This window comes from Daucus carota, chromosome 3, assembly GCF_001625215.2.
Source record: "Daucus carota subsp. sativus chromosome 3, DH1 v3.0, whole genome shotgun sequence".
NCBI classification, from domain to species: domain Eukaryota; kingdom Viridiplantae; phylum Streptophyta; class Magnoliopsida; order Apiales; family Apiaceae; genus Daucus; species Daucus carota.
Window position 1 is genome coordinate 50,143,705 of NC_030383.2, and position 11,757 is coordinate 50,155,461.

Sequence of the window (11,757 nt, forward strand, 5' to 3'; positions counted from 1 at the left end):
TTTAATAGCTAATTGTCCTTTAAGATTCTCTGACATTTTAAAGAAGTTCAGAGTTAGTGGTCTCCTTTCGAGGCCTGCAGCTCATGGATAACTTCTCCGTCTCTGATTAATGTTGCAGACAAAGAATTTTCAACCGAATTCTAAAAAAATTAAATATCGTTCCATTGCTATTGAACGAGTTATGATATATAAACTCATCGTATTAAGTATGGCCATTGAAGTTATTTATGAAAGAACATCACCATGATAGCTACGAGCCTACGAGCAACTAAAATCCTTACAAGTTGTTTCATATTCTGAAGATGGATAAATTGTTAAGATTCCCCAATTGTCTAATCCCAGTTCTTACAACAAATTGCCTGCATATAGTCCAAGAACTAATTGTTGGGAAAACTTGGTGGCCTCTAATACTAGTTCGGGACTTGTACAGCTACATGATAACTAAAAGAACCTAATTGATATAACTAAGACAACCTAACTGGTGTATATATACAGTGTATATCAGCCACAAATTAAAGCAAGAAATAACAGAGGGATGGAGTACATTGTAGCTATGAATGGTCACCATGTACGGACAACAACTAAAATCCCATGATAGCTACGGACAACAATAAGTTGTTTCATACTTGAAGATGGATGAAATGTTACTATTGAGATAGCTACGGACAACAATAAGTTGTTTCATTTCTAAAGATGGATAAAATGTTACTATTGATCTGTAGTATATTGTGTTAGGTCCCGATAGATGGTTTAATTAAGCTAGAAGGGGGGGTTGAATAGCTTAATCACCAATTAAAAATATTTATGTCGTTTTAAAAAGTTTTCACCCCTTCTTTAGAACTTGTATCGAGAGTATTGGCAGTTACGTGCGGAAGTGTAAGAAAAGAAAAGGAAAATATCACACGAGCGATTTTATCCTGGTTCGCGGTGGCTAACTCAACCCTTGGAGTCCACTCACCCCTAGTCCAGTCCCCGAGCTCCTCCCCGGACTCGAGATTTTCTCTACTATAAAGAACTCCTTTACAGTAGGCGGAGAAGCCTTTACAAATATATATCTTGGAGCGTAACTCTTCGTTACCTCCTCACTATAAATGTAAATAACAAGACTTGTCTCGGAACGTAACTATCCTCGTTACTTCCTCAAAGTCGTTGCACCTCCAGTGGTCTTTGTACTTCTAAACCTTTCGCCGGTCTTGGATCTTAGGTATTAGGTCTTGGGTCTTTCCTCTTCTTCACGGTGCAATGACTATCAACTCCCCGTCAATACGTCAAAGACTTGGGTCTTAGAACGAAGATCACCTCACTTCACTTCACCTCACTGCAAAAGTTAGAACACAATATCCACAAGCAAATATATCCTTGTTTTATAAAAGTTTTGGTTCCGCAAGTTTTAGTCCGATTTTAACCACGTTGAAATTTGTCGATTATAACGTTTTAGTATGGTGGTTAAGTCGTTGGTTCAATTTTAACAAATTATATCGCGCGGAGAAATATAAGTTGTTGATTTTAATAAGATCGAGTGATGAGTGAGTTTTGAAAAGACGGAGTCGAAGTCGAGCAAGATATATCGCACACACTCTCACGAACGCAATCGAACCAAGTAGCTTGTTCGGATAACACCCCGCGATAGCGAAAAGGCCCAAACGGGGTTTACCACCGAATCAAGTAAAATCACTCACGTCACACACGTTCGGAAAATAAACACGTAATACCACGTATCTTATCTTAATGATATCCCCACCGAGCACAGGGCTGAAAAATGGGTTTCTCACTAAAACAAGAAGGGTATGGGAGTGATGGGAATGGGAGCACAAATATGAGTTAGTGAGCAAATAAAGTTAGTGCACAAATTCCCGATAATAACGAGTGGCCAACTCGAGTATTTTGAAATCAAGAGAGCTTAAGATGAAGAGAAATTTGTTTAAAAAGCCCTTTGAAAATGGTCGATTAAGACTCGGATAGTTGAAGCTAAAAGAAACCACTTACACGATTATTCCACGAAAGTTCGCCGGAGAAATTCGTCGGAGGTTCGATACGACTTTAAGCACACGAACGAATTTGGGCAGCCCTTCGGGAGGTTGAAAAGAGTGGCTTATGAAAATGCTAAGATGAGCGGAGCTTGGTTGGGTGGAACGAAGCTTCGGGGTTTAAAACCTTGTATATATCGGAATATATGAAGAATCGAAGGTTTTAAAGATGAAGTAGAAGAAGTAGGCACTTGAATAAACTTTGGGAGAGTGTTTGTTCTTCAAAATCTCAGCATATGTTTGGCTATTAGCTTAGGAAAAATGAATGGGTGGAGGGGTGTATTTATAGGCAAGAATGGGTGGGGTAAATGTAAGAAAAGTAGAAGTAAAAATGCAAAAGGTAATTTACCAAACCTTGGCCACTACTCCACTTTGTCCCCTTGTCCCCCACACCTAAAAAGGTGTTCTTGACCAGCATCTTGGACTAAAAATTCAGGGCATTTAATGCACTAGAAGACAGACACGCTTTACGAGATACCGATAAAAACCGTTACATTAAAAACGTGATATTTCGAACGTACGAAATAAATTCCGTAAAAAATATGATAAATCTTAGAATATTAGAAAATGACATTCTGGAAATTTTGGTAATTTTTGGTCAACTCTAGCTTGGTCAAACGTTCAGCCAGTGATCGGGTCGGCAGACAGAAAACGCTCCGAAATGAAAGTTCTCGGAAAATTACAAAAATTTAACCATGCACTAAGAATAATATTTAATTGGCTAATCTCAAGTTTCAAGTCATTTTGGCAAGTGGAAGTATTTTATTTGGATTTAAAACGATAAATCATGTTTTCGGGTTTCAAATAAAATACGATAATTCTTTCGAAATTATCAGAGAGGGATTATGGCCAAACTTAAAACTTGAATAAATACTTAAAATATATTCCCATAAAGATAAAATACTTTTGAGGGACGGGAATAATCTTAAGGTATTTAAACCGATTTTCTAAGATAAAATCCGTTTTATGAAAAACCGAAACACTTCGTCTTTTGGAAAATACAAAAGGATACTTGACGAAGGTTTTGATACCAAAAATACTTAGAAAAATATTGTTCATGATAAATCATGAATTTGATATGTTGAAAGAGCTTTCTAAGTATTGTGAATATTTTTCTCTGAAAAATACTGAATTTGAGAGACCGGGAGAAAATATTTCAGAAGAGGTATAAAAGTGATATTAATATTTTTAGAGACAAATATTAATATGGAGAAAATAAATCCTTCCTTGAATAAAAATAAATCTTTAGGAATGAAGGATTTAATAATTTTTGAAAGATTTAAACTAATTTATTCCGAGAGATAATAAATGTTTAAATATGGAATAAATTACTTTAAATATAAATTTTGTAAATAATGTAACATGAGTACTCTAAAGAATACCAAATATTGATAGTCCTTTTTCGAGCTTCATGTATTTTACTGTTGCAGTAGCAAGAAAGAGATAATCGTAGACTCACGATATGTCTCAGCGCCACTATTGCGTAATCAGAAAAAATTCCTTTTAAGATAAATGTATTTTGATGTGAAGGAGCATTTTGAGATTTAAAATTACTTGCCAAAAATAACTTTCCTCTTTTAATTAATCAAATAAATTAATGTCCTATTTGGGAGGATTACTAGGTGAATTTAATTTTAATGTTTGTCACAAATACCGAAACAAATATATAAATAATTATATATCGAAGATATCCTTTCAATCTTCCCCTTTTTGGTATTTGTCAAACAAACACAAAATTAAATTTTAAAGTGTGTGCTTCCCCTATGTGTATGCATGAGTTTGAAAAATAATTTTCTCACACGAAGCACTTAGCACATAATCCTTCCGAGATCCTGAAATAGACAAGAGATTGTTAGAAAGTGATTTTTGCATTTTATTTTGGGAAGGTCTTAAAATTTTAAATTTTGTACGTTATATAATAACGTCTTCTTCCCGTTAATTTTCATACGTTTTTCTTCCTTTTTGGAGTAAGACTTTAAAGTTTATATAACGTATTCTCTTCCCCTTTGGTAAACAAATAGTAAGTTTATATAACGTCTTCTTCCCCTTTGGTTGATAAAAACCAAAAAGATTTCTATTTAAAGATCTTTCAAGTCGATTCATATCGAATAAGTGTGATGGGAGAGAGAAAGTTTTCGTTCCCATAGCTGAGTTTAAGTTAGGATTTTATACGTGTATCCATAGTCAATTCAACTCGAGATAAATTATCCTCGAATTATTTATCTAATTCGATTTTCTCTTTATTTTACGAGTAAAAACGAATTGACTTTATAAATCTCAGTCAAGTTTTACTTTTCCTTGCTGTGTTGATACGAATTTTATCAAATTCAAGAGTAGTATTAAAATCGTTACTCTTTTAATATTATAAATTCAAGTCGAGATAATCATTCGATCGAGAATTAAATTTTATATTCGGAATATTAATTTTGAGATATTAATCTATCAAAATTAATTTCGATAAATAAATAAATAGTGTGTGTTCTCGTGTTTGCAGAAAAATAAACGAGACAAATGTATCCGAAATATTGCCGGTTTTATATTACAACCAAAATATTCCTTGTAATCAGTGTGGTTCACTGATTATTGCGGAATAGAAACCTGCAACAAGTTTATTTTTATACGCCAGTAGAAACAAACTTTACTGGCCCCACAGCAAAAACATCCTTACAACACACATTAGATAATATCAGAACAGAAAAGTCGACCGATATAAGCATTCGGTTCAGCAGTCACGATTCCCAGCACAGCATTAAAGTCTGTCAGATTTGGCAGATTCGAAGTCACAGAAACAGTACCAGCACACACAGAGTCAAAGTTCACATCATCATCTAACTCTATCACAGCCTTTTTCCCATTTTCTACCTGCTCAATCCTCAGCTTGCCTTCTAGATCTGTAATCTTAGAGGAATTTTCTAAGATTTCATTTTTAAGAGCTTTAATCTCATGTATATTATTCTCATTTTTAATCTTAAGCTCATCAATGACAGATCTTAAAATCACATTTTCTCTAGCATAATCCCTATTAGCAGATTCTTCAGGAGGGGTAGGGGGACCGTACTTATAAGGCACTATTTTCTTAAGGGGAACTTGTTCAACAACTAAATTCTCTATCCTACAGTATTCTACACGTTGAGCAAATACACGTGGGGTAGGAATTTTAAACAAGTCAAACACAGCAGTGAGCAGTAGTCCATAAGGCATGTAATCTAGTTGAAAAGCAAGAAACATGTTCAGTATTATCACATAAACAATGTTAAACTCGAGCCTATTGGTGACTAGTTGGTACATGATTTTTAAATCAATGAAATCAAAGTATTGGTCACCTTGGGGTTTAGGCAGCAGATTAGCCCTAAGTATGATAGCTAATTGTTGAAATTTAGGCAGAAAGTGCTTGAAGCTAATCCCGCAATTCTCATGACACAACCCAATGGGAGCGTCTGTCCCACAGAAAAATCCGATATGGATTTCGAAATCCCGTTGATTAAACTTGTAAGCCTCGTAAATATTTATACAAGGCTGAGGGATATGGGCTGGGTCGATCCTTAAGGCCCGAAAAATAACATCCATATTGACATGGATAGTCTGACCTTGAACAACACTGTCAAACACAAACAAACCAGCCTGATTTGTTTTCGTGACTAAATTACCGTAGAACTCACCCATTAGGTAAGTGTGGTAATTTTGACCACGATAAAAAATCAGATTGTCCCATCGGGCAGTCATTAAAAACGAATGAACATCCCCTTTTTGTTGAATAAAAACCATCATTCCCGTTTGAAAATTTTTCATCATCTTGCTCAACTTACCAACATTTGAAAGGTTGATAACTCGTGGAACCCGAGCACTTGTGGAGCTCTTCCTTCTCCTACTATAGAGAACAGGTGGCAAGGTGATGGGAGGGGAAATGGTGTTTGAGTAAATTTTGGTTTGGGTTTGGGATGGGTCAAGGTTATAGTTGGTGGCAAAGGGAATTTGGTTCGGAAGGTAGGGATGGTAGTAATGTTGTGGTTTTCGGAGTAGGGAGGTGGCAGTGGAGTTGTTTTGTTTAGGGGTGTAGTATTTGAACGAAGAGGCTTGTTGGGAGTGGACAAGCTGTTTGGTTTCCATGGTGTCAAGGAGGTTAGGGTCGAATTGTTGGGTGTTAGGGTCGGGATTCGGGTTGGAAGGAAGTAACTGAAAATTCATGTTTGGGTGTTTTGTGTTTAAGTGATGTTGGTGTAAAGTGAGTGAAAGGGACAGTGGTATATATAGTAAAGTGGTTAGGATCTGTTTGGCCAGGGGAAGTTTGTGGGTTTCTAGGGAATAAAGGAATGGTACTAAGTTCTCTATCATAGTAAATGAAGGGACCCCACAAGTGACATCAGTTCACAGATTTGTTTGAAAAATCAAGGGATTTTGTAAGATACCACCTTAAATGAGACATGACACTTTTTGAAATCCGTTTTGTCACAGGACTTTTTGAAAGGTTATTTTCTTTTAAAATTAAAGATAAGTTGAGCAAAGACTTATTTAAAAAATGGGTCAGGTACATATGTTTTAAAAACAGGGGACCATTCACTGTTTAAAGGACTGATTTTATTTAACATTGTAATTCAAGCACAAACTATCAAATAAGCATACATAACACATACAGCTAAGCAAGCATACATATCATACACATCAGTCAAGTGAAAATCGACAAGAATTTTGAGTTCCAAGAAAAATAGTACAAGTTTTAATTGTTAAAAACTCCCAAATTTTAAAAGTATTCGAGTTTTGTCTTTTTCAAACCAATTCGATTTTAAGAAATCTGAAATTCTTAAGTGCCAAAAATCGAGTCGAGATCGTTTTAATCCGAGTTACAAAAGATTTCATTTTTATTAAGTCTCGAAAGTCAATTAGTCCAAATTTTACAAGTGTGATTAAAAACAATACTTTTTAGTTTAAGAAACTTTGTGTTAATTAGAAACAAACCAGGCTAGCAGATGCATTAAATCCATTTTTAACCAAGCACATAAGACACATGATCAAGCATATAACTGGCAGAGCATATATCACAAGTAGTACTCAAAACACAAGGCTTAAGGAGAACTGAATACCTGAATTATTACAACCCAAAATAACCTATATTAAAATAAATCACTCTAATAGGTAATTAAGGTGATTCCTAATTCTAAGTGGCCGTTAAACACACCAGTGTCAAGATACTAGGGCTCTCAAAGGGATCCCCAGCCATGTCTTTGTGTGTGGGCAAGTGTGTGAGTGTGCCAATTTTATTAATTAAGGAATTAGATAATTGTAAGGAGTCCTAATTTATCTAACAACCTATCTATTTCCAAGGCATCACTCATTTACACAGCTGGCAGAATCAGAATAAGTCAAAGAAGCAAGTTCAGCCACAGAGTATATTTTCAATTTCAAGGAGACAAAGTATCCAACTGGCATAGTACAGAATAGTCAGATTATGCATACAACATTAAATTTTCCAACTAGTACATGGCAGAGATAAGACAAAAATGGCCAAGCATATCAGATACAAACATTTTGTACATCACCACAGCACAGTTAAGAAAGTTCAAGAAGGCAAGCATGGCAGATACAGTTCCAGCAAACAAGTCAAGATGTAGGAAGCTTATTTCAGCAAATACATGGCATGAGTTGCAAAGAAAGTATAATTTAAATTTTAAGCAAGCAAGCCATTGTTATCAAAAATTACAGGGATCAGTACACACAAATGATAGACAGCCAAATTTTTCATATATTCATTTAAGTCCAGAAAAGTATCATATACCAAGAATTCAGACTGCAAATATATAAATTCATGAAACTGACATAGGCAGGATTTTCAGTTTAAGCAAGCACAAAGTCAAGGCTTCAAGTTCCAAAGAATTCATATACATCAAGAGACAGATAACAGCCAATTTCACAAGGAAACAAACATATTCATAATTTTCAGAATTAGCATGGATGCAACAGTTTGATGCAAGAAGTATCCAAACACACATGTTTTAATAACCAGGTTTTAATAAACAATTCATATAGTTTTGCTTTAAGAAGTTTGCCAGGCACATACTCATATAGACATAGCAGACAAATCAGTATATATATATGTAATCATGCCAGAACATACATTTGTCATTTTAGACATCACTTATAACAAGTATTTTAGCATTTAATCCACATGGTATTTATACATACAAGATAAGAATATTAAGTGACAGAGTGATATAAATAGCAATTTTTTTAAGAATTTTATCCAAAAGATTTTAGACATAAACTAGTTAAAAACATGAGTACATTATTAAAAACTTTCTTTTTAAGTAGTTTTAGATCAAGTATCAACCAGGACATGATATTCAGTTTGGATTTAGTCCCAAAGATATAACAATATCATAAGTTTGATACAGATTTTGAGAAGGTTCACATTTCATAAAAATTTTAGCAAAAACAGACTAACCCAAATACATTGTTCCATAGCAGTATAAAATCCAGTCTTCAATTTTGATCATGGACAATTAAGGTCTAGTTTGGTTAAAACTTAAGAAAAACAATTTTGAGAAGCAGAAGATCATTTGTAAAGACAAGTTACATAGGTATTATACTCAACCAGAATCTCATGGTAAGCACTCCATTTAGTTCAATTAAGCCAACAACCATACAAACAGAGTGCAGACTCAACTAGGCACAAATTTCACTAGGAAACAGTTTGTCACATGGCCAAAAAAAACTTCATGTTAACATTTTAATCAGTTTCAAGATTCCAATTACAGTAGTTCATAGAGAGCATGCTGATTACAGTTGAACAACTACATACATATCACAGATTCAAGTCCAGACACATATAGTCATTTTAAAGCACTAATTTGCACAAAAACATAGTAATCTCATGGCACTAGTTAAAAAGAGCTCACATATATATATGTATATATATATATATATCAGTTTATCAAATGGCAAGAGATCAAATGTACAGGTACAGTCAAACCAACTTTCATGACAGCATATAATCCAGCAAAATAGAGCATGTCAGCAAGCCAGATTTTAACATGGTAGTTCAACTCATAGTTAAGGTCATGTATAAATCATTTAGTTAAAAAAAAATCACAGATATGGCAAGCATCCGTACATAAGGTCAGTCCAGAATCATGGTAATGGTTCAAGTAAATGCATATAATCAATTACCCCAACAAAGCATATTTTACCATAAGCATTTCAGCATTCAAGACACATATATATCATGGCTTTTAAGCATGTGAGGCAGGTTATTCAAACATTTCACAGATCAGGCATAAAATAGCAAGTATCAAACAGTCTTGACAGTTATCAAACTCATAAATATACAAGAGCGGCTTAGGCCGTAGAACCCCTCACCATTGTTTCAGGGCATTGCATCGCCTGAAACCCTTACCCTTTTTTTTAAGAAGTAACGATGGAGGATCTGAAATCTTTCGTGCATCCAAAGCAGTAGACTTGATCAAATGTCTAACTGGCTTCGAGGTCAGGTTAAGGTTTTAATACCCAACCTTCAACGCGATTGAATCGCCCTCAATTTACCCAGTTATTCGCAGATCGAGCTCAACAGCCATCAAGCAAGCCAAAAACTCAGAAGTTCAAATTAGGGTTTTTAAATCCCGAAGACTCAAACAAATTGATTTCGCCCAAACTGGCTTGGTTGAGTCATAGACTCACCAATTTGACCAGTACCTGAAAAAAAACAACACATCAGGTTAGTAAAGGATCTAAAATTTAAACCCTAGAATGAGGGTTTCAAGAATTAAATTAAGGAGAGCGAGAGAAGGGATCTATAGGCTTCAAATCAGCGGAGTGAGGTATGACAGCCATTCATCGAGAACCAGTAGCCCTCGAGACTGAGTGAAACAGCGTTGAATATCTCCGATTTATGCTTGAATCACCACCAAACCTGCAAAAACACTTAGCAAACTCGTTAGAGTTGTCGATTTATGAAACCCTAGAAACAGGGTTTTGAAAATCAGCTCGAAATCAAAGAAGACTCGAGTGTATACATATATAAATGTTGGATTAGGACCGATTCTCGTCGATAAATATAACACCGACGAGATTTGGAGGTCAAAATCCAGTTCGTTCTTACCCAACCCATGAAATCACAGCGAGATTTAAACGAAAACACTGCTTAAATCTTAATAGAACAAGTGTAGAGAGTGTTTAGATGTGAGATAGGTCGAGAGGATTAACACGAAAAGAAATCGCCGAGTGAAGAGCTTTGAGAGCTCGAGAGAACTCGAGAGATTTCAGAGAAAAGCAACGAAGTGAACAGTTGTGCGGCTGCTGTTTGCTTCGCTACACATATATATATATACACAGTAAGAACGGCTGAGATTGCACCGAGGGTTTAACGAACGGTACAGATTTAGAGATGCTGTTGGGTCGGGTTTAAGCATAAAAATGGGTAGGTATTTGACCCGCGTTTAAGAAAATATTAACTGAATTTTGTTTTTGTTTTTGAATAAATCAGTTTACGAAAATTAGATTTTAAATAGTATAAAAATCATAAAAATAGTTTAAAAATATATATCTCCCTTAAAATATTATTGTCCAAATTATAAAAATAAATTTGAGAAAATTTGGACAAAAATTGATTTCAAACATAATTTAGGAGATTTAAATATAATTATATTTACCAAAGATTTAGGGTAAATAAATATAATCCACAAATTGATAATTCCATAAATTTATCCAATTTTTGAGAGAAAAAGGTATTTTAAAATTATATTGGATAAAATTATGTATAATTATCAATCACATAAAATAGGTGGATATTAAAATATATTATTATTAATTTTGGCAAATTAAAAAGTGTGTATTGTAAATAGGATTAATGCCATATACATAGTATCTTAGAAATATTTTTAAGAAAATATTCGCTCGCCTAAGAAATGTTATCAATTGTATACGAAATAAATCAGTGCTCTAACTCATAAAAGTCCGATCAATAAATTTTTATTGACAAATCTGAACTTTAAGAGTACACACAAGAAGAATTCCGTTTGATATTATTTCTTACACGTAAGATGACTAGTATATATGATAAAAATTCTATTTAAAAATATATTTGGCCAGAATTAATTACTTTGTATATTCCAGCATTCCTAAATCCAAACGGAGTTTAGCGAATCTTTCGGAACTTAAAGGTTTAGTGAAAATGTCAGCGACATTATGCTCAGTTTCCACATGAGTCATTTTGATATCACCTTTATTGACATGATCACGTAAAAAGTGATGTCGTATATCTATATGCTTTGATCTTGAGTGCAACACAGGATTTTTACTTAAGTCAATTGCACTCGTGTTATCGCATAAGATCGATATGACATTAAAATTAATATTATAATCCGCCAATGTTTGCTTCATCCATAATATTTGTGCACAACATTTAGCAGCGGCTATATATTCAGCTTCCGTAGTGGATATGGATACAGAATTTTGTTTCTTGGAAAACCACGAAACTAAATATCCACCAAGGAATTGACACGTACCACTAGTACTTTTTCTGTCTACCAAATGTCCGGCATAATCAGAATCAGAAAAACATACTAGTTCAAAAGGTACTCCTTTAGGATACCAAAGGCCAAGATCCATCGTGCCTTTTAAGTATCTTAATATCCGTTTAACAGCGGATAAGTGCGATTCCTTTGGAGCAACTTGGAATCTAGCACACTTACAAACACTATATTGAATATCGGGTCTACTAGCGGTAATATATAGCAAACTA